The 23,420-nt window shown below is 51.8% G+C and overlaps 1 protein-coding gene across 1 annotated transcript in view; it reads left to right on the forward strand.

The window, feature by feature from the left end:
• The first annotated feature begins 9,489 nt into the window (after nucleotides 1-9,489).
• Nucleotides 9,490-23,420, forward strand: part of LOC127007162 (polypyrimidine tract-binding protein 1-like) — a 104,037-nt gene continuing 90,106 nt past the window's right edge. The window contains exon 1 of the mRNA XM_050877855.1: nucleotides 9,490-9,769. The gene's annotated coding sequence lies outside the window, so the exon portion shown is untranslated. The remainder of the gene's footprint in view (nucleotides 9,770-23,420) is intronic.

The raw sequence follows: 23,420 nt of genomic DNA on the forward strand, positions 1-23,420 counted from the left end.
CGCCCCAATCTTCCCTTTCGTCCTTGTTCATCCAGTTTCTTCACGTCCATTGTAAGTAACTTCTCTCCCGCGCCTTCCGTTTCGCCGCCGCCGCCACTCCGAGCACGAACAGCGCACCTTTCAGCATCCCGTCGTATTTCTGCCCAACCTTATGGGTAGTTAGATACAGATTTTTATGGAGGAGTCTCCCCTGATATGTCACAGTTGTCACATCCGGACACGTTATCGCCGAGGAACTGACAGCTGTTTGTGAGTCGCGGCCTGTCTGTGCGCCGCCACCCCCGCCAGACAGCTGCGGCGGGGCCCGGGTGGCGGCTGCGGCGGGCACAACGACAGAAGCGTGACCGGGAAATATTGAGCCCCCGCCACATGGCTCTTCTGAAGGTGTGATTACCTGTTATCGATCTGCAGCGCCGATGGAAAGGGGGGAGGGCGTTGTTGCTCCTCGCACCCAGTCCCCGCAGGCCATTATCGCGGCGACCACCTTCCGAGGCAACCAACCCTTCACCCGCAGGCCTTTGTGTCAGAGATGGAGGGAGGGAGTAATGAGAAGGAAGGGTGAAGGTATTGGAGGACGAGGAGGAGACCCGGGCGAGGGCGGGGACGTGTAGGCCCCAGCGGGGGAGCGAGAATAATGCAGCACTTTTTATGGGACAAGGGAGGTAGTGCTTCTCAAGAGAACTTTTTGTTAAGGAAAAGATAAACTTTTATGAAGAGGGAACAAACAGCTTTATGAAGTTTGGGACAGCGGGCTTCAAGGGGGAAGAAACAAAGGACCTACTTAGAAGTTGATCAGTATCCCTTTTTAATGAGAGCAGCAGAAAAGTTCCCCTCCTTATTAGCGAGGAGAGCAACCCATTGTTTATATACGAGCCTGGGACGGCGCGCGGGATAGCGACGGCCATGGAGCCATGGAGTGATATTAATGTCATTATTTTGGCCGAGAGGCAGAACGGACTTGCTTTCGAAAGTCTTGATGGAGAAGTTGAAATTAGCGTCAGGAACAGAGGTGAATACGAGACGGAGGGATGAGAAAAGGGAGGGGAGGCTGGGAGTAGAGGAGGGAACTTGTCTCTAGGCCCGCAGGGAGAACAGGGCGGGAGAGAAGCCTTGCTCTCTGGGGATTCTGGCAGAGGGAGGGGAAATAACTGGTTGCCAACGTAAAAGGTTTGTATTTTCAATCAGTATGGGAGGAGGGAGAGAACAACGGGCCGTGTAGAGGGGAAAACCTTCGTGCGGAGGGGAAAAGGCGTGGTTATGGACCTCGAGGGTTAGGGGAGCTGAGGCGAGAGGGGAGGGTGGGAGAATGAGGGAGGGAGGGCTGTGAGAAAGGGAGACGAGGGAGTGTTACCAAGTGCGTGGAGGGAGTGAGGGTTGTGCTCGAGGAAGGGAGGAGGGGAGAGGAGGGAGGATGTCGTTATTGAGAGAGAGAGAGAGAGAGAGAGAGAGAGAGAGAGAGAGAGAGAGAGAGAGAGAAACGACCACCATCACAGACCACTAATTGGGTGATGGCTGAGCCAGAAATATTTCATAACACACACACACACACACACACACACACACACACACACAGTCCCTCCTCTGTCTGTGTGGGTTCGTGTGTGTATTTTATCACCAGAGGGCTGTCACGGGAGTTACTTGGACCAGGAACAAGGCTGGTGCATCATAGTACGTTTAGTAGAGAGGAGGAGGAGGACTTTCCCCTTTACTCCTCTTTACCTGGCGCAGAGGACGGAGAGGCTGTAAATAGCGTGGACTGGGTGGCGGGGAGGGAGAGAGGCTGATAGGGAGGGGCAGCATCGGGTTTGTCTTTCCGCCTCCCACACCGGACGAATTATTGGAGGCTGAGTTTGTTTATCTCTTTACTCGCCTACGTGGGATTGCTGCCCTGAGTGCTTCCTCCTCTCGCTGCTGTTCCGGGAGGGAGTGGAAGAGGGAGGGAGAGAGCAGCTGTCAGACATGAAAAGAAGGGGGGGTTGGGGGAGTAGGTTAGAGGAGGTTTGGGGGGTAGAGAATGGGTCGATAATCCAAGCTGAAAACAAAACATACAGAATCCTGCTGATGCGCACTTCTTCCCGGACTTGACGTGCTGGGTATTTTGCTTCACTGTAAACGTCAGGCTTTTTAAAGGTAGAGAGAACGAGACGGAAGGAAGGAAGAAACCAAGTACCGGCAAGGCAAGAGGAAAGAAAGCAAGAAGTTAAAGCAGAAGCTCGCTTATCCCGCCGCTGCACCGGGATAACCACGCCGGAATAGTCCCTCTGTCTGGTTGATGGCGGTTGGGGCTCGAACACCAGATTACTAGATGGCCTACAAGTGCGACCTCGGAGGGAGTGAATGTTGGAGGAAGTCTTGAATCGCTGTGCCTCTCCCGGCTGCTGCTGAGGCACAGGAGGAGGAGGACGCCGCATGTTAGTAGAAGTCTGCACGGAATAGCGAAACTTTAGACGTAAGACAGACAAGACGCCGCAAGTCACCACGCGAGCTGACGCCTTAACGCCACACATACACACACACGCACATACACACGCCAAACAAGATGTGGTGCACGCAACAAATCGTGTGCGTGCGTGTATGCATGACCGCGCTCCCAAACCCCAAAGCCTGGATATATCACGAAACTTCCTCCTTCCACGGTTTGTTTAACGTCTTGCGAATCGCCTGCATTTCCAGATCATTTCCAAACGGCCCGAACACACGCTCCCTGTCGCTGCTTCTGCTCCTGCTGCTGCTTCTGCTTTAATACACGCCCACTGCTTCCTTGCCTGACGTCACGAGAGACAACCAAGTGTGGGGAAGTAGCTGCTTTAAGGAAGAGTTAAGGGGGAAGGAAGGGAGGGAAGGGGAAGAGGGCGACTTAAACGAAACGTGCCACCACCATCATCATCATCATCGTCTTAGTACATGCTGGTTTAACGGAGGCGCTGTGTTTTAAAGGGGAAAGGGAAAGGACAGAGGGCGGCTTAAACGAAACTTCTTGCTCCTACCGCCATCATCATCATCATCATCATCGGCGTATTCACAGTAGATAGTAATTCGGGACGGGAGGGGCGGCTTTAAGAGGGGATAGAGGAAGACCCAGGCCCAAATTTACCTTGATTATGTGCAAGGTAGATGGTTAAACATGGCCTAGGTTATACTCGTTTTCCATTCTCAGCGTCTTCTGTTTACATGAAGGGGACGAGGCTGCATACTCTGTACCCAAGCCGAGAGAGAGAGAGAGAGAGAGAGAGAGAGAGAGAGAGAGTTCAGACATATTTGTGTAACTGGTATATAGTACAAAAAAAAAAAAATCGTGTTGAACAGTATTCTCTCTCTCTCTCTCTCTCTCTCTCTCTCTCTCTCTCTCTCTCTCTCTCTCTCTCTCTCTCGGCGAAACCAATAACTGAACGACAAACAGGAGGTGATGGGACTCCCTGGCTGTCTGTCTGTCCCTTCCTGCCTGCCTTCCTCTTTACTCTTCCCTCTTCTCTCCCCTCTTAACCTATATACCCTGGCTGGCAACCCCCCAAAAATCATATTTGAAAAGCCCTTTATCCATTTTGTCTACGATATTTTTATTCCTCTTTTTGCATATTTTCTTTATACTTTTTTGGTTTTCCCTTTTCCTTCTTTACTCATTTGCTCCAGTGCGACGGAGGTGAGCATCGAGGTCACGCGTGGCTGTACCGTATGATCCCAAGTTTACTTATTCCCCCAAACGCATGTCTCGTCCTCTGCTTCAACCTCTCCTTTCTCCCTAAACCTCTTCAACCCCATCAATGTTTTTTTTTTCCTTCCGTTCTTCTCTTTCCTCCCTCGCTTTATCGTTCGCAATCTTAACTTCCTTTTCATTGCCAAGTTTATCTCTTCCGTGTCTTAATTTATTCCTACGACACCACCGTCCCGTTTTCTCTCGATTTGTCGTTTTCAGTTGTGATTATCATCGTTTCCCCTCCTCAGTATTCTCTTTCAGTTCCCCGTCTTCCTCATTTTCCTTTTCGGTCAACTCCGCCCAACCAACACCCACACGCCCAAACACACACACACACACTGTCGTTAATCTTCGTTCTTGATCTCGGAAGAAATCTCATGCATTTTTCTTCCGTTTAATTTCATCACCGCTTTGTATATACGGAAAATTAACCTTTTATTCTTTTCTTCCGCAGGTAAATGGTGCTTTGGTGGCTGTTGGTTGGGAAAGACGGTTCGGTTTTGTGAGTAATAAGACCTACCAAAGACAGGGCTAACCTCAGTCCATACGTGCTCAAGTTACTTCTGTTATTATCTATTGAATTTTTTGCTTGTGACTTCTTGTTTTCATTTCTTGCGATGTAAATATTAAACATGCATGGGCGAGGCTTCCGTCAATACATTAAGGGTAATTTTTAAATTTGTTTAATGTAAAGGTAATTCAGCAAGTGTAAGCAGTATTTTAGGTATTTTTGCTTGTATTATCTAGGGTATTTTCAGTAAGCATTTAAGCCGTAATTTATGGCCTTATCAAATATGAAAGCAGTAATTTAGGGTGTTTTAACGAGCGTTTAGCAAGTATTTATGTAGTAATTTGAGGTTTCAGCGACTTTTTTAATTTTCAATCAAGAGAAAACTAGTTAAAGACGTTCGTTGACTTTAATAGTTTTGGGTGTGTTGGTGCGAGAGGCCTACCAACCTACCTACACCTTCAGGCCTATCACCCCCCGCGCCACCTGGGAGCCCCGTCTTCGTTCCGCTCAGCCCTAATGCTTATAATTAAAACTTTGGAAAATAATCTAACGGCTCGAAGTTTTTACTCGTGTTTCCCAGCTTAGCAACCTTTGTCGGGGCTTCGAGTTACAAAATTAATGAAAAAGAAAACAATGGTTAAGTGGAGGGTGGAAGAGGATGGGTTGTAAAGGGGGTAATCGGCAGGGGCGTGGCAGACTGCTTTGACCTCACCACGTGGTCGTTGGGTTGACCTGACGACCTGAGGTGAATTCCTTCCTCTCCCTCGGAGGCTATATGATTAAAAATTTCGCTTGTATGACGGACTTTCTCTTCTCAGAGATCATTTTCAAGTCACCATACCGTTTCCTTACGAGCTTTCCGGTAACTACTTTCATGGGTTAATATTCAACAGCTTCGTTTTCTCTGCTAGAATGGCGCGAATAGGCTAGTAAAATAGTAATTGAAACTGAAGTATGTGGAATTTAGTGGAGGCAGCTGCAGCTGTTTTGTGTTGGTAATAACTGGCATATCTTGCACCAAGAGCTTAGAATACGACCGTTTTTCTCGAGAAGTCTTTAGGTAATAACTTTTACGATAATGGGTTAATAGTAATTGGAAAAGGAGTATGAGGAATTTTGTTAATGCAACTGCCATTTTTTAAATTGGTAATAAATGACAGCGAGAAGAGCTTAGAATATGTTTGTCTCGAGAAGTCTAAGGTCATAACTCGTACGATAATGGGTTAATTTATTGTCACAGTCACTGCATCTTTACCACGACGTTCTCCGAAGCAGAATAAGAGCATTAAAGTCCTGAGCCGTGCATTCAGGAGCCAGCAGTGCCGTGTGTTGTATGAATAATGCGGGAAAGACTGATTATTCCTCCAGGACGAGTGTGCGCACGGCATCATGCTGGGATTTAGTGGCGTGACAGGGATGAATTAATGAGTCTTGTCAGGCGTGCAGGCTCTTTGTGGCGCTGTTGACCTTCGTGAGTGGTGGCGGGAGGCAGTGGGTCTTGTTATCACGGGCTGGAGCAGGCGGACGAAGTAGTATACCGTTCACACGTATGAACTCGCTCCCTGACCACCACCAGCCCAAGTCTCGTCACAGGGGCGTTTAAGTAAGGATGGGTCATGTTAGGTAATGTAAGGGGCAGGATGAACCTCTCACAAATACTTCCTCCCTGATCACCTACCAGCATACCATTCACCAGTGACGGGGTTGTTTCGGTAAGATAAAGGACTTTGGCATATACTCTGGCAACCACCATCAACCCGCTTAATATTCAGTTTTGGGGTCGTTTTGATCTTGCTAAGTTAAAGTGCAGCAAAAATCTTTCTTAGGCGTATACTCTCCTGGCAACCACCGCCCCACATACCATCCACCAGCGTCAGGGTTCCACATGTTAGCAGCGGCGTTAAGTAGCAACAACTCAAGGTCGGATGATTATGGGGCATCACATCTCACGCAAATACTCTCCTGACCACCGCCAACCCGCACCCCATTCACCCACCCGCACCACATTCACCCACCCGCACCGCATTCACCCACCCGCACCACATTCACCCACCCGCACCACATTCACCCACCCGCACCACATTCACCCACCCGCACCACATTCACCCACCCGCGACATGGAAGAGGAGGTTCACGTGTTACATAGTTTAGCGGCGGGAACGTGGTGTAGCGACAGCATCTCAAGGTCAAGGCCATACTCGACCACAGCTAGACAGAAAACGAGGGGGACCAGACCAGAGAGCAGCCATCGTATACACACAGAGCAGGACCATGAACGGGGTGCGTGGAAAACGGCAGTGCATCGCTCGCCGGAAACGCGGAATTGGTATACACCCATAAATTAGTGCTCTATATTTGGCAACGCGACGGAAAACATGGAGGCAGAAGCAGGAGGGTCTGTTGTTAGGGCTAGGGCGAGGCTGGTAACAGGCTTAGTGAAAAGGACTTGAGTGTTGAAGGAAGGACAGCATGGCGTGAGGAAAATGGTTGGGGTGTAAGAGTTAGGTAGTGACAAAAATAGGAAAAAAAATGGGTGATGCTAGATGCTATGTGGCCATGGAGATGACTAAAAAGATAGCTTGGAGAAAAACACAGCACAATACAACATAGCGTAGCGTGAAGAAGAGTATGGGTGAGGTGTGCCAGCTGGATGGAGCAGGGAACAGGAGAGGAGAAAAAAAAAGGGAAAGGAAAACTCGTGTGTTGTGTTGCAGATGTGGAGGGAAAGAGCAGTGTAGTGGAGTGGAGTTATTGTGGGGGGGCTTTGTAGGGATGGAGGGGTGGTGGAGCGTAGCGAACTGAGGATATAGGGGAGAGAAGGGTGATGTAGAGTGGCCTGTTAAAAGGGAAGGAAAGAGGGTGCGGGTGGCAGGCCTTGGAAGTGGCGATGGGGAGGGAGGAGAAAAGGGGTTGTGCGAGTGAGGAAAGCGTACCGAGGAAGGTGAGGGAAGGAGGAAAAGATGGGGTAGGAGATAGGGAGGGAAAGAGGCGCGTTTGTGTGGTGACTGGGAGTGGGGAAAAGGGTGATAAGTGGGTGGCCGGTAAGTCACAGGAAAAAAAGTCACAGTCACAATTTTGGCTTGGAAAGAAAGTCAGGTAATCAAACAACAAAAAAATATAGTGTCGCCAGACTGAAGGATGGTAGTGACCAACGAGGTGGAATAATCTCTTATTCCACCCTTCGCATATGTTGTTGGTACAGGCATTTTTGTTCATGGTGGCGTCATATACATTCCATAGGTGAGGGGCAAACATAGGTGAAATGTGACGCATTCTCAGAGGCATCAGGGCATCACTGGACATGACAACTGGCTGCTGCATCAGTCAAAAGGAGCCACTAACATAGTGAGCAACTCCTCGGCTTCAGATGGATCTTGTGCAATGTCAGTTTTGAGGTACCTCATACCTTCATAAACGTCCTCTGGGTGCAAAAAATCTAGAGCATCAATCATGCCATAAAATGGCGAAACTCAACACTGTTATTATACTGTGTTTCCAAACCCAGTTCCTGGATCTTACGCCAAGTGGACTGCGTTAGATGAAACAGCCTTTGCTCTGTGTCGCGGCCAAACACTGCAACAACACCTCACAATACACCATCTTCAAAGTCAGTCACCATGGTGTGCACATAATAGGATAGTGTAGGTCTGCACACTCATTGACTATAGCCTGAAAGAGTTCTAAGTAGGTGGCACGAGTCTTGTTTGGGAGATGAGTACACTGAAGTAATTGCTGTATCACCGAAAGGCACACGGATGACACAAATCTGTTTGAAAATATTTGGAGCCACAGCAAAGTTGCCATTTATATCTAAAGTGAAAACAGTGCTAACATTGCCCCCCCCCCCCCCCCCCTTTTTTTTTCTGACATTTTTACCTGTGACTTTTTCCGTGGCTTTTTTTTTTTTACCTGGATTCGATAAGTGATGGGGGGGGGGGGAGCAGGCAAATAAATCGGAGGAATATGAGGGATGTGGATAATGGTGGTCAGGGTACAGGGTGTTGTTGTGATAGAGGGAAGGGGGTGAAGGGGTGTATGATAGGCTGGTTAGGGAGGGAAGGAGATGGTTGTTGGTTGTTCGGTTGAGATAGGCTCATCACTGTCGGCGGAAAGGCGGCGCCACTAGATCGAATCCGTCAAAGTTGAAAGCTAGCGACTCGGCGGACACACACACACACACACACACAGGAGAAATCATTGCCGTATTCCCTTCGTTTATTCACCTCAGCCATCCACCCTTCCAGCATGAGTAAATGGCAGGCTCCCCCCTCCCCTCCCCATTCTCCTAAAGGTGACGCATACCAGAGTTGAAGAGGCGACGGTGGCGGTGCGTGGCGGGGTGTGTGGGGGTAAGAGTTCAAGAGGTGGAGTGAGAGGCGAATGGGGGGAGGGGGTGGGGAGTTGGAGGGTGGAAGAAACTGTGAGAACGAAGGAAATAGAGGAAAACCGGGAGGAAAGATGTCTGTGAGGTGAGGTAGCAGGGAGGAAGGAAGGAGTGGGGGGAGAGGGATGGAGTGATGGAGCAAGGGGGGAGTGTATCCACCCGCCACCGCCGCCGCCATCACCAAAACGAATCTATTATCCGCCGTGACCCTGAGCTATACGCTGAGGGGGTGCTGTGCCTGAAGGTGTTATGCCAAGTGAGAGATGAAGGTGAATGAGAGGCAGCACCATGAAGCACTACCCGAACACGTCATTGGGAAATACCATGAGGCGGGTGTTGACCGGCTCTCGGGGAGTTCGGCCAGGAAGGGGAGGGATGGCGGGGTGGGGGGTGTTGGTCGGGGCGGGGGACGCCACCGACAACTATGGGTGGTGATCGAGGCTTTTCGTTGTGTTTGAGGGCGTGTCTCCGTCCCTCAGCCCTGGTTCATGTCGGGGACAGTCTGGGGGGCGGGTTTGGAGACGGAGAAATGCTAAGGTTGGAGGAGAACTTTTGTTTGAGCTCAAGTAAATATGCGGTGTTGGTGCGTCTGGCCGCGTGGAGCGAACCTCTCATCCCCCTCCCTCTCCCCTCCCTCCTGCCTCCCCCCCTTTCTAGCCTCTCCACGCGTCACGGACAAGAGAGATGCCGCATGTCTCAATTACAAAATATTCATTGACGCTTGTAGGTCGCGTTTTGTAAGTTGTAAACCTAATGCGTTTTCTGCGTGGTTAGGGGGGTCAGGGGCGGGCGTTGGGCGTAAGCGGGGCGGCGTGGGAGCGAGGGCTGGCGATGTGTATTAAATGTTGGGGTTTGAGGGTCCACGGCGTGGGTTTGGGCCCGTCCGCCGCCCGGCCTCACCTTACTACGGCCAACAGTCCCACACAGCGACACGCTGCTCCGTAGTCTCCCAAGCCCCTCCCTTTTCTCCTCTATTTCCACCCTTATCACGACCTTCCCTGCTTCAAGCTTCTGTCTTCCGTGCCCCAAGTACAGTGAAGTGTCGTTGAGCGCCCGATCAGTGCGAACTAATAGTCTGTAGCGAAGAGGTGTATCGCGTGGTGACAGTGCTCTTGGCGGGAAGTAGTGCTACCGCCGCCGACACCACCGCTTCCACTGCAGCCTTACACGTTTGGGTTCCGTAAGTATTCTTTACAAGTGTTCATGGATGGAGTATGTGCATGGGACGCGTGTGCAGTGTGGCGTTTGTGGCTGGCGGAGGAACGGTGGGTGGGGGAAGTGGTTCACGCTGGTGCTGCCGACCATGTTGGGCGGTCGCCCCGGCTCCACGCACCGGCTGGATCCGCTGCAGCCACATGGCTGCATGGGCGAACAGCCGAGCCGTTGCCTCCTCGCTGCTGAGTGTGGAGGGGCAAGGCTTTGTTGCGTTTGTCTGGTATGGTGTGTGTGTGTGGCGCCCAGAGGGACGAGACAAAGTAGCATTACTTGGCAGGCTCGTGCAGGGGGCCAGGTGGGGCGCCTCATGCCGCTGACAAAGACCAAGCCACGCTCCCCTCCCCTTGCGTCTCTCTCTCTCTCTCTCTCTCTCTCTCTCTCTCTCTCTCTCTCTCCCCGAATGAGCCTGGCTTGCGTAAGCTGTACACTCGTGGGTTCCGGGATCGCAGGCGGGGTGGTCCGCGGATGAACATTCCCAGGCCGTTGCTCACCTGCCTTGGAAAAAAGTGGCGTCATGCGTCCCCGCCATGCAGCTGACCACCAGGCTTCACAGTGGAAGTTACTCGAAGCTTGACTCGTTAGGGTATGTTTTCGGGACATTTTGGGCAACTTGTATTCAATTGGTCGGGCTTGATAGCGAAGATCTTGGATGTTGAGGCTTGTAAGTTTTATGGTGATATGCCGGTCCTTTGTCTGGTGTAATCACGTGACATTATCACTTAGCGGATTTGTTATAATGTTGCACGTGTTAAGTTAGTTCTCTGGTTGTGGCGCTGGCATCGTCAGGTCCTGTCCCTTCAACGACCACGTGTGGGAAGCTGACCAGCGAGAGTCGGCGCTCCTCCCGTTTTCTTTTAACGCTACAGAGAAAAGCACAAGCAAATTAGCCGGAAATGTCTTTGTTAAAGACGAGTTAATGCAAGCGAGGCCGATAAAATTAGATTACTCGGGTCATATGTCGGAGGTAATTTGTTTGGTCGTTTAAGGTGATAGGCATATAGGGAGGTCTGGCCCAGGCAAAGCAGCAGTACAACCAACAAAGACAACGAGGACCGAACACGCTGTCGCTGACGTAATCTACCGGGAACTTGTCCTGATGCCAGATGTCGCCATGCTGTGCCGGGTGGTGCCACATGCCTCCTCCAAGCTGATAAGGGAACAGCAGCGTCCACTTCAGGGACTGAAGTAATGAATCCACTGACAGTTGAGGTGGACTATAGAAGCGTTGCGTCACACTAGCGGGTTATTGGTTCATAAATAACTCGTGCATGTAACGGCCTCTATGCTCGCAACTAAATACTCGTCTGATTAGTAAGGGGAGACGAGACTTGTTCGCGGAGGCGGCGTGGCGTGGCCCTGGGATGCCTGGGGACGGCCAAGGTTAGCGAGGGGGAGAGAGGTAGTCACGTGTCCGAGGGTCTTCGCCCCAGCCCTTGCTTACCAACCCCAAAACGCGGGGCTGCAAACTTTTAATGGACTGGGTGTGGCATGTAGGGTGTTCGGGGGGTAGGGAGGGCGGGGCAGGAAGCGGGAGTTGAAAGTGCTATTTTGGGGGGTGGGGTGGGGGGTCTTTACTCCAGCAGCAGCACCCGTGGGAAAGAAGAGGCTGCAGCCAGGTTTGATTCTTAAGTAATCCGATTTTCATGAATGAAATCGAGAAAACTAATAAGGCTTTTTGCACAAAATCACAACCTTTGGCAGGCAGGATGGAAGAGAGGGGTGAAGCGGCGTGCCGTCTGAGTGGCAGGGGGCGCCCCTTCAAGACCGTGTCTTTGCCAACTCCATACTTGTGAGGGAGCGGCGACTAGGGCGGGGCCAGGCTGGCAACAAGGGGACAGACAGACACTGGCATACCCATATCCCAAAAAGACTGGCTGACACACTGCGTCTTGGGTTGCCTTTCTTACACCTGACCACCACTCATTCACCGCTCGTTTACTCCCATCAAAGCATGAAGAAGATATATGTATTTGTTTCCTTTGTTCGCTCTGTGCGGTGATGATCGAACGCGGCTTCGATCACCCGGCTCGGCTTGGTGCACCAATGAGATTGTTCACTCGGTCACTGGTGCGGTTGCACATTTACTTAAGAAGGGGCTTCGTGGTTCAGTGGTTAGCACACTCGGCTCACAACCGAGAGCCCGGGTTCGATTCCCGGGCGGAGTGGAAAAATTTGGGCGGCTTTTCAGATACCCTACGCCCCTGTCCACCCAGCAGTGAATGGGTTACCAGGTATTAATCGGGGGTTGTGTCCCGTCTCCTGGGAACTGTTCCCTTCTATAATTCCTTCCCCTCCTGTCTCTCCGGCATATGATCACATGTTGCGCCGACTAAACGAAACTGCACGAGGCCTAATGTTCTACACACGGCAGCTCCAGATCCCCCCCCCCCCCATCCACCCACCCGCCTGTCATCCTCGTCTATCCAGTCTACTCTTAAAACAAGATATCGTCCCTGCACTCACCATGTGATTGCTGGGTCTATTCCATTCCCCCACCACCATATTACTAAACCAATGCCTGCCTTATTTCCCTCCCAAACCTATACTTCTTATTTAAATCCATTACTGCGTGTTCTATTCTGCTGGCTAATTCTCAGTACTTTAGTGCTAATTCTCAATAGTTTACTGTTAATTCTCAGTACTAAGTCACTTCGAAATTATTTCCCATGTGGACATCGTTGCTTCCACTTTATATGAAGAAAGTGATGGCAAAGAGCAAACGACGTCTCCTCCCCAGCAGCTAATAATGCTTATTCAAAAAGTAGATTCCACAGCTTTGTGAGGTATATATCTAGCGAATGTTAAGAGCTGCTGCCGTTAATTTTTTCACTTGTTTAGTCTCCTGGTTTCATCTGTCTTAAGATGAACGGTTGTCCTCGGTTGTTTGGGGGGAGGCTTTCGAAGTCCATCCATGGTCAGGCGCATCGGAAGGTTTATTGGTGGCGTGTTATCAGGAACAGGGCTGATAAGGAGGATCTGTGCCTCTGGTTTCCTTGTCAGCTGTGTGCCGAGGGGTGTGTACCCAGGGTAGCTGCGCGCCGGAAGTGTTGGGGCTGCCCAAGGTCATTGGTATCACGCTAGGCTCTCCTCCCTTCCCGTCTTTCGTGTTTCGTTGCCTCCGCCCGCCCGTCCCCTTCCCACGTCTCACCACTCTTCGTCTCATGCCAGCTTCTCAGGAAACTTTAGCTTTATCCTCAAGATTAGCACGACACATTTTGAAAGTTGAAATTGAGGGCTGACGTTCGGACGAGGAGCGGAGCCACACGAGACAAGACTTGTGAACGCTTTGTATTTTTATCATGTGATCTAATTTCCTACAAATACGTAAGAGGTCGAACAGGGGGGGGGGGGGGGATGCGTAGTGGGCGGCAGCGGGGAGGTGCCAAAGACGGAGGCACCGGCAGCCGGGCGTCAGCGACTGTGTCAGTACACCGGGCTGGCAGACACCTGAGAGGCGCCACGCCCTCCCCCTTCCCCCCACACCTGACGCAATGCCGCCACACGAGTATTTAAGGATCTGTGAGCCTCGGCTTGGGTGTGGGGCGCTACAGGAGTTGGCTAATAATTTTCTGCTCGGACCATTAGGGAGGTGGAGATTGAGGCAGAGGGAGGCAGGCTGGCGGCGGGTGTTGCTGGGTGTGGCCGGGGGAGAGGGTGCGGTTCTGGGCAGACATTTCCCCCGCCAGGAGTCTAGGCAAATCAAGGCTGTGTGTCCAAGGCGACGAAAGCATAGAGAAGTATTAGCCGTGAGGGGCGGAATGTTATGTTTGGCGGAACTCTTCACCGGGGAGGAGGAAAGGAAGGGCGGGGTGGTGTACACGGAAGGGGGGGGAGGCCGTTGTGTAAGGTAATTGGACTGGAGGTGTGTGTTTGGGGGGAGGGCGACGTGGCGTGGGCCTGATGGTGTGTTGGCGTGCAGGAGGCAGGGTGTGGCGGAGTGTCAGCGGCAGTGTGGTTTGGTGTGGCCCGCGAGACCCTGAGGGGGAGGTGAATAGCCTGTCCTGAGGCGCCGGCAGACCGCGGGCGGGGAGGAGGGCTCATGTGTCGGCCCTGTGGCTGGAGTGTTTTGCTGCGCCAGCCACTCCGGTTATCTTCCCTCCCCCTCCCTCCCTCCTGAAACCCTGACCTCCACCTCCCACTTCCTCCTCTATATCCCTTACCTTCACCACCTCCCCCTTCATCCTTGTCTCCTCGTCCACTCTTCTCTTCCTCCTCTATACCCTTTACCTCCACTGTTTCTTTATCCCAGTCTCATCCATGTCTGTTCTTTTCTCTTAGTCCTCTATCCCTTACCTCCTTCCATATCTATATCCTACTCTTTTCTTTCTCGTCTGATCTCCCTTCATACTCGTCCCTTTTCTCTTTCTCTATATTTATTCCCTATCTTATCATTCCGCCACACCTCTTACCTGTTTCTACTTTTCCTTATAGATTTACATAACTTTTCCTTATACATTTACGTAATTTCCTTCAGCTTTCTTACTTGTCCATACCATTTTTTTTTCTCTACCTTGCCTCCCCTTCTCATTCAATCTCTCTCACCTTACCTCCCACTTGTCTTTCCAGCCACGTGTCTTCTTTCCCCATTTCACCTCCCATTTTTATACTTGGCCGTTCCCTTCTTCCTGCCCAAATGCCCGTACCTTTCTTTTTTCTCCTTTTCTTTTCCATCTTATTCGCTCCCCTCTTTAGCCCGACTCGAACCATATTACATTTCCTCCCCAGTGGCGGATTCTCCCCTCTCCGGCGCCTCTTCGCCCTCCTCTCCCTCCCGTGCAAAATTTAGCAGCTTATTTGCATTTTTCTAATCTCGCGAGGTTTGGATACCCGGTGTAAAATCATTCCGTTTTAGCATTACCACGACTCTCAACATCAACCTCTGCCCACTTGAACGCCTCTTCCCCCCTCTCCTCACCCGCCTTCCGCCTTAACTAAACCTGTCCTTTACACTACCTTCAACTGTTGCCCCTCACCACCACCACAACCACCACCAGTCTCTCACTCCTTTCCGTCAAGCCTCCTTCATCACCAAGAATACTTATTTTCTCACACCAAAGTTAGTGGTGCAAGCTGCCCCTCCCTCCCTCCCTCTCTCAGTATCTTTCTTGACGTCTGCCTGCTCCTGCTTCTCACTCTCCCTCCACCATCACTCCCCCTTGTGATCCCCCACCTTCCTCCTCTCTCCCTGTTCCCGCCTCTTGCCTCGCCTCCGCCGTCGCCTTCAGATCGTCACTGGCGGAGAGCTTTCATGTGAAGATTCGCAGCGAGTTTTCCGTTCTCCCGATTTCCGTGTAGTTCATTGTTCTCTGGGCCCGATATCCGCGTGGCCGTGAGGCAAGGCTCGTCTTGGCGTGTGTCTGTTCTGAGGCGGGCGAGTGTGTGATCTTCCAGCGCCTCTGTCAGTCCGTTCACACACCTCAGCCTTCCCGACGAGGCCTGTTGTCTCCCTCTCAATCTCGCTCTCTCGGTCGTGGTCTGAGGAGTTGAAATCTGGCTCAATTCTCGCGTTCGTCATTAACCTGGTAGCTGCGGGGATCGTGTTTCTTAAAGGCCCCTCTAAGCGAGAAAAGAGAAAAATCATCACTCACACAAACCATTTCATAATATATATCAACGCATTTGTGATCAGTTAATGCATCATCTATATTTGAGGGTGTATATCATTGCAAAAATTTGGCCCGTCGCTGGTACACGGTAAAGCCACAAATTTGGCCCGTCGCTGTAGTGTTTAGTGATAACAGCCTCACGTGAGGGAGAGCCCCGGTGGTGTTGTTGGTGTTAGGTTACTTCATCTCCCCGCCTCTCCATCCCCTTTACCCTTTCCTTCCTTCCTCCCCGGCAACATAAAATCGATTCGGATGTGCGCATGTTAGTGATGGTGTCGATAATGGTTGGTGGTGGCCACTGTATCGCTACTGCTGCTGTGTCGGCCTCTCTTACACACACACACACACACACACACACACACACACAAGGACTAACAGAGGGTCGTGGCGCTGAGGGAGCAAGTCATGTGGCACTGATGTGGTTGAGAGGGTGGCGCTTTATGCTATTGATGGGGGGAGGGGGCGGGAAAGCAGGGTTTACCGCCAACCTACCTACCTACCAACCCGCCCGCCCAACCGACCTCTCCTACCGCTGCAATGAGGACTGTATCGATAGCCTCTTGATGTCCGCTGTTTATCCTTCTGTATGTATCCGGTGCTTGTGAATCCCTCCTCCTATGAGTCCTCCATCCTCTCCCCTTCCCCAGCCAGGTCGAGTCCAGCTCCTCTGCTCCTCTTCCTCCTCCTCCCCCACCCACTCGCTCTTCCCAGCCCTTGCACCGCCCGCCTGGGAGTTGAAGAGAGCTCTCCACCGTTGTTGATTTGCATCCCAACCTGCTACGCTATCATCCCTGCGAGAGGCTTACACACACACACACACACACACACACACACACACACACACACACACACACATATGTACGCACACCGTTTCTCATTATCTCGTCTTAGCTGGGCCAGAACAGGTGGGCTAGTTAGTTAGGCCGAGGTAAGGGGAGGGAAGAACAAAGTAGGTGACGCAGGTGTGAGAGATTCAACCGTAGCATAATTATTTCCCGCTATTAACGTCCCTCTTACTTCCTTCGCCGAAACAGCAGGTGAAGGAGGGGAGAGGTAGAGGGAGGGAAGGTATGTATGTAAGGAGGCAGGACAGGACGCTAAGAGGGGAGGCTGAGCGACGGCTTTGTCCCAGCATGAACAAAAGAGACGCTGCCGCATTTTCTTTGTCACTCCTGGGTTTAATAAGTGTACAGGTAGTTGACGGTTTCCTCACCTGGTGGCCATAGAGGGAAGAAGGTAAATGCCGAAGAAGGAAAAATGTCTTTAAAGTTAACTCCGGTCGTTTAAAGGGAGGAATAAAGGAGATAGGCGAGTCTTTGTTCCCCCCGTTTTTCCTCCTCTCCTCTTCTCTCCTTCCCTCCCTCCACTTTTTCCCTCCTTTTTTTTTTCGTGTTTTCAGGGCGTGAGCTCATTAAACTCGAGTTACTCTTCATCAGCCCTTAGAGCGTTGGAGCTAAAAGGAAGTAATGTGCCTCCCCCCACCCGTCTCTCTCTCTCTCTCTCTCTCTCTCTCTCTCTCTCTCTCTCTCTCTCTCTCTCTCTCTCTCTCTCTCTCTCTCTCTCTCGTTATGACCAGATTCTAAAGCCACCGAAACTCCTGTGGTCCATTTTTTCATCAATTTCCCTTCCTCAGTTCTTCCTCGTCCACCTTGCCAGGACTCTTCACCCCCCTTCTCTCTGCCCTCTACCCCTCAGCGCTCCCTCCTGTGTGTAACCCTGCAGGAGGCATTGCAGGCACCCCCACCTTTCACTGTCTGTCCCATCTTCACGTCGTCAGGTTATGAGGAAGACTCGTCCCTCTCGAGTTACGACGCTTCTCACTAATCATTACCCAACCCCTTGTCGTGTCTTTGTCGTCTCTTTCCTCCTCTTCTCCCTCTCTCTAGCTCTTCTCATGGTCCCTCCTCTTTCCTCTCCCCCCCCACCCCCCTTCCTTTCTTTGCACGGGTCAAGTTCTTATTTTTCCGTATAACCCTTTCGCACTTTTGAGGGAGACCCATCTGGATGAACCTGCCCTGGCAGTCTATGCATCCAGTCCCTCCCCCGCTCTCCTCCCCCTGGCCTGCCCCGGGTGTGGACAGTGGAGGGGTGGACGAGGGGCGCGATATTGAATTATCCCCGGGGCGGCTGGACCACTGAGAGGGTTGCCAGCCCGTAATAGCCAATTTTCCACTACCTTCTCTCCCCCGCACAGACAAATGGGAAGGGCGTGTGAGGGGAAAGTCAGTGATTTTCCTTAATTCCCAGCAGCGGAGGTGGAGGCGGCGGCGGCGGCCCGGTAAGAGAGACAACGAGGACGGGGCGTCATGTCCGCTGCCCGCCGCTGTCTCCCCCTGGCCTGGCACCCGCGACTCTCCCCATCGCCGCCAGGTGGTGCTCTTCTCACCCGCTCCTCCTTTCTCTCCCTCTCCCCTCCCTCCGGAAGTTACATGCTCACCCTTTGCTCCCTTCCTCCCTCCCTCCCAGGGCAGCCATCTGGTATTCCCTCCCCCTTCCTGCTCTTCACCCCCTCCGTTTCCCTTCCCCATCGCCTATAAAAAATAGCCAGTCACGCAGCGTTCACAGACCGGCGACGCGCCACAATAACACCGCTTTACTGTTTGTTGTGATGGTCCCTCGAGGGGCATCATGCACTGGGCTGAACGGCGGAATCGACTGTAAGGGATAAGGTTGTCTGGGTGGAAGGGCGGGGCGAGGAAGGCGAGAAAGGAAAGAGAGAGGAAAGGAAGTTGGCACCGGTCCAGCATGGCGACACTCTCCCCTCCTCCACCCCCGCAATCTTCCTCTCACCTCCAACTTCTCTCTCCCACTCTTCTCCTTCGTCCTTCTCCTCATATCCAGTCTGCATCCCTGCGGTCACCTCTCACCCAAGTTACTCCACAGTGAGCAAAATTTCCTCGGCAACTTTCTCTCTCCTCCCCGCATCTTGTCCCACTCCTCCCTTCCCACCCTTCCTCTTCCCTCACCTCCCTTCTCTCTCCCTCCTGTGCACGAGTCTCTAGGGGCGTGGGAGGCAAAATTCTCTTTCTCTAGGGTAAGTGGGCTCCGTAGCCCCCCCCCCCCCCCCCCCACACACACACACACACCTCACTTGAATTTCCATCCCCACTTTTGTAAACTGCTTATATATGAAGGCTTTTACGACTTTATATAGCGGCACGTTTTAGGGACGTCGATTTTGAGGCTAGAAATAAGGGCAGAAAGATTTTGTAAGCTGTAGAAGAAAGAGTAAGGGAGTGAGGGCGAGTGGAGGTGACGGCTGAGGCGGTAACGGTATATCTTTGGAACAATACGACTCTTAAAGATATACACAGCATATAAGGGCAAGGAAAGGACAGTGGATGAGGGGCGGGAAGGGACAAGGCGGGTGATGGTAATGATAGTTTTGATCGGACATGGAGATTGTATACTGCTGACTAGGAACACGCAGTCTGATGGTAGAAACAAGACGAGGGGGTGAGGGGGCGTGGAGGTTAAGGAGCAAGGACGATGATGATGATGATAGCGGTGGCGTCGGCGTCTGGGTAGGAGTGATGAGGGAAGCACGTGGGTCTGGATTAACTATCAAGAGCTGCGATTGTGACGGGGGAGCGTGGCATTGTGGGGCTAATGAGGTAATGTGTGAGGCGGCTCCTTGGGGCGGCCTGAGCGTAGCCTGCATCACCACCAGTCTAACGGGGAAAAGGGGGGCGGGGGTTGAAGCAGGAGGAAGAGGAGCAAGATAGCGGCGACTCAGACAGGCTGGCGGGGGAGGGAGGGGGCAGGTATATGAAAGAAAACGGGAGCCTCTTGATCATTTATTGCATAGACGCGCGCAACTTGGAGACGAAACTCGAAGACCTATTTTATTTTGTGTTGAGTCGCTGTGCAAATTTGTCCGGCCCTGCAACTTACTATCACCGCTTTCCTCTCTCTGATTGTCTGCCTGTGTGTGTGTGTGTGTGTGTGTGGACCAGTCACTCTCCACTGTTTAATGACCTCAGGCAGACTCGGTGAAGTTTCTCAAAAAGTTAATGTCTTCTTTCTAGCCTCATCAAGGGACGCGCGGAAACTTGGGGGCCACTTTAGCAGCCCGGCGCACCCACCCACTGAGCTGCCCCGTGACGACTGGGCGCTGATTACTGTGGCTCGGCCTTGGAGTGGCAGGGGGATGGGTGTAGAGAGATGTTAGGCCAGTCTGGGAAGGCGCTGAGGAGTGATAGTCACAAGAAGACAAATTCGTATGGGACGGTGGCGTATGGAAGCTTTGGCGGTGATTACTGTGAGCGTGCCTTGAGTGTAATGTCAGCCCAGGCTTGGATGGCGGTAGATTAGTGAGGAATACGCGGAGATGGCTCTGCATGTGACTGGCGAACTTTTTTATGATATTAAGAAATCGAGTGTAATATGGCTTCGAGGGATGTTAGACCGCTCTTTAGAAGTGTACGGAAATGATATGTCTTACGAGGTATGTTAATGAAGTCAAAGCAGGATTATGAGGAGAGTAATGTGCTTTGAAGTTGCATGGGATTGTAGCGAGGAGACAGGCATCGTCAGGGAGGTTGTGGGAGGCAGGGAGGTAATGTTCCTGGTCTCAAGTTGCGTTAAGAATGACTTGGAATGGGGACTAGAGGGAATGAGTAGTTTTATGAGGCTTGAGGAGGAAGAGGAAGGAAATAATTTGAGGTGAGGAATGGGATAACGGCAAGGAATTCGAAATTTGATAGATGCTCGTGGGACGGATCATGCATTACGTAGTTTTGACCCCCCACTCCGTCGTTATCATAGCGTGTCTTACGTGTTCCTCGCCAATTCACGGTAATTTTTCTAGCATGATGCAGTTGAGTCACTTCCGAGCGCTTGATTTTCATTTTTACCCCGTCATTTACTTGTCAACCGCAGCAACAAAATGGAAAATATGCCGCAGGTCGCTTTTTTATTTTATTTTATTTTATTTTATTTTTTTTTCTCCCAAACTCCAGAATTATTGTGGCGACGACTTGTTTTTGTCCAGGGCAGGACGAGGGTGCGTGACGCTTCCGTCTGCCTGAAGGGGACCGTGTGTGTGTGTGTGTGTGTGTGTGTGTGTGTGTGTGTGTGTGTGTGTGTGTCGCCCCCTCATCAAGCAGAACAAAGACACACTCAGACCTTCCTCCCCTTCACCTGCTCACGACAGGCAGGGATCCTCTTCCTCCTCCACCTCGTCCTGGAATTTGACTGAATAGATCACTGTCATTAGTCTTCCTGAAGGGAATAACTCGCGCTTCTATTTATGATCGCCGACGACGGAACAAGAGAAAGGGACGGAATGGGAGAGAGAGCAGCCGGAAGGGAAGAGTACAGGCAGGGAGGGAGTTTAATTAGTAGGCTTGTATGGGAGAGAGGGAGGGTGGTAAGGCGGTCGGTAGGAAGGTATGAACTGGTGTAGGTAGAGGTAGAAGGGAAGAAAAGTAGGTAGGTAGGGTATGAAATAAGGGAGGTACAGAAGTAGAAAAGAAAGTAAGGTGGTCGGTAAGTAGTTATGGAATAGGGAAGATAAGGAGAAGGCAAGGCAGTAAGTAGGTGACAAGAGGGAGGGAGGCCGTGAGAGGGTCTAAAACAAGTACGAAAGGGCAAGCATTGAAGGAGACTTTTTCAGCAGGGCCTTTTTTTATCGCGTGCCGGCCGCTGCGCCTTGCATGATTAACTGCCCTGTTCATGTGTCCGTTGGCTTGTTACTTGAGCTGCATTCCTGTCGGGGATTAGTGACTTGTTGGGTCAGCGTATGTAGCGAAGGGAGGGAATGACGTCAGCACGGGGGGAGGAGATTGCGTTGGTAGTAATGATTGATACTTGAAATGGTGGTGGTGTTGGTGGTTTTCATGGTCTGTGTGGTAGTTATAGTTTCAACGGGTAGAGAAAGGTTAATGGTGTGTTGGTTTAGCTAGTCCTTGGAGTTGTTAGTTATGCATTAAGGAGTTTAGGTTCATTGTGGCGATAGAAAAGAGGTGTAGATAGGTTTATGATGGCAGTGAAGGTTGTTTTAGCTATTACGGTAGGTAGTTGCTAATGGTTCTAAGGGGGTATAGGTAGATTGTAACGTTAGCAAAGGGGTGGAAGTAGATACTGACGGCAGTGAAGGTGGTTAGCTACTTGATGGGGTGGTTATCAATGATTTTAACGGGATTATGTTCCTTATGATGATAGAAAGGAGGCTTGGCGGGTTAGTGGTGGCAGTGAATGTTGGTTTTAGTCACTGTGGTATAGGTTTGAAGAGATGGGGGTCGCAGTGAAAGTGGCTGAGTTTAAGCAAGAGAGGCTGTGGTATAGTAGGGTTAACCTTTACCAGACTGCCTGACGTGGCCTTCTCTGGTGGTAGTAACGCAGCGACACGAGCGGCGCAACCAAACAACCGCACCAGCCAACCAACTCATCGGCCTCGGAATGGCGATGGGTAAATTTCAACACAGTAATGGGTGAGGGAGGGAGAGAAAGGGAGAAAGGGCGTCAGTTGCCAGGGAGGAGAAGCACACCACCACCTCGATCCTTGGCTGTTACTGGCTTAGAGTTTTCCTCTTTAGTAATTACAGGGAGGCTCCTCGTCAGCGGTGTGTTCTTTAACCTTAGACCTACCTCGAGTGTGTGTGTGTGTGTGTGTGTGAATTGATATGTATGAATGTTTTGTGTGTGTACATGGGTTGAGGGCCGCAAGTGTGTACCCTTCTGAGAGAGAGAGAGAGAGAGAGAGAGAGAGAGAGAGAGAGAGAGAATTTGCTGTAGTGCAGGGAGAAGGGGCGGGGGTTGGGGGCAGGGCGACAATAGACCAATCTTGTAAATATTTCAGAGTGCAGAGGGGGAAGCCTGCGTGGGTCTAGAACGGGAAGGGGAGGCGGCGGCGTAGCGTTCCTCATGCAAATTCTTGTTTTGTTGTTTGCCTTCCATACGTACCTCGCGACAACCAGACCCGACCCAGACTTGCTTCTGGTGTCGTGAGTGGCTGGCGTGGTGTGTGTGTGAGTGTGTGTGTGTGTGTGTGTGTGTGTGTGTGTGTGTGTGTGTGTGTGTGTGTGTGTGTGTGTGTCCGTCCGTCCGTCCGTCCGTCCGTCCGTCTTGTGTGTGTGTTTTGCGCCCCCGACAAACATATTCGCCGTTCCTCGCCCAGCCCACCACCGCCAGATGTTATTAAAAGTGTACCTGAGAGACAAGTGCAGTAATGAAGCACACGAGTGGACGCAGGGCAGTAGTAGCGATGGTCGGTGGTCGTTCCCAGGCATTGCCTCGCAAGGACACACTCCTGCCATTATTAACGAGAGGTTGTATGGCGGAGGTTTTTAACGGCTGTGTAAAAATTAGTGTTGGATAGTGATGCGACCCTCACTCCTCCCCTCTCCTTCCCTCCATCCTCCCCTCAACCCTCACTATTGATCGCTAGGCGAGTCTGTGCCGCCCTTACCCTCGTGTCTGGGCCCCTCTTCCTCTTTTTATCCCCCTTCTCTTTGGGACGTGCAAGGGAGACCTTCCCCTTTCCCTCGATCACGGGGACGCCTCATTTTCGGTTGCCTGGTGACGCGGTGCCAACCGGTCCGGGGAGGTTTTCGTGTGTTGTGTAGTGATGGTTGACCCGCTTGGATCCAGTTGATTACCAAAGTGGTGAAGGGCACAGGGCAAGCGGGGCAGCACATGGCCGTCGCCCCGCACGTGCCCTGCCTACCACAGCAGTATACCGGGGTTCACCATTCGTACTGGAGCAGCTGGTCAGCGGGACTCCTTCCTATCGTGGTTTAGTGACTGGTAATTAGTGTGAGCGGGAATATTTTTCTTTCTTGCCCTTGAAGCTCGGGAACGGGAGCGTCTAATGAGCGTCGGGTGACCGCACACCGCGCCACAGATGTTGGCGTCAGCTGGCGGACCGTTCTGCCTGGCCGCCGCCGGTGAAGGGCGCCGATCACCCGGGCGGGAGCCGCTCTGATTCCCGGCGTGCAGGCCGTCGTGGAGGCCGCCGAGCCAGGCCGCCGCCCGCAGAGCCTCGAGAGGCTGGAGAAGTCTGCGTGT

The sequence above is a fragment of the Eriocheir sinensis genome, chromosome 34 (assembly GCF_024679095.1).
Source record: "Eriocheir sinensis breed Jianghai 21 chromosome 34, ASM2467909v1, whole genome shotgun sequence".
Taxonomy (NCBI): Eukaryota; Metazoa; Arthropoda; class Malacostraca; order Decapoda; family Varunidae; genus Eriocheir; species Eriocheir sinensis.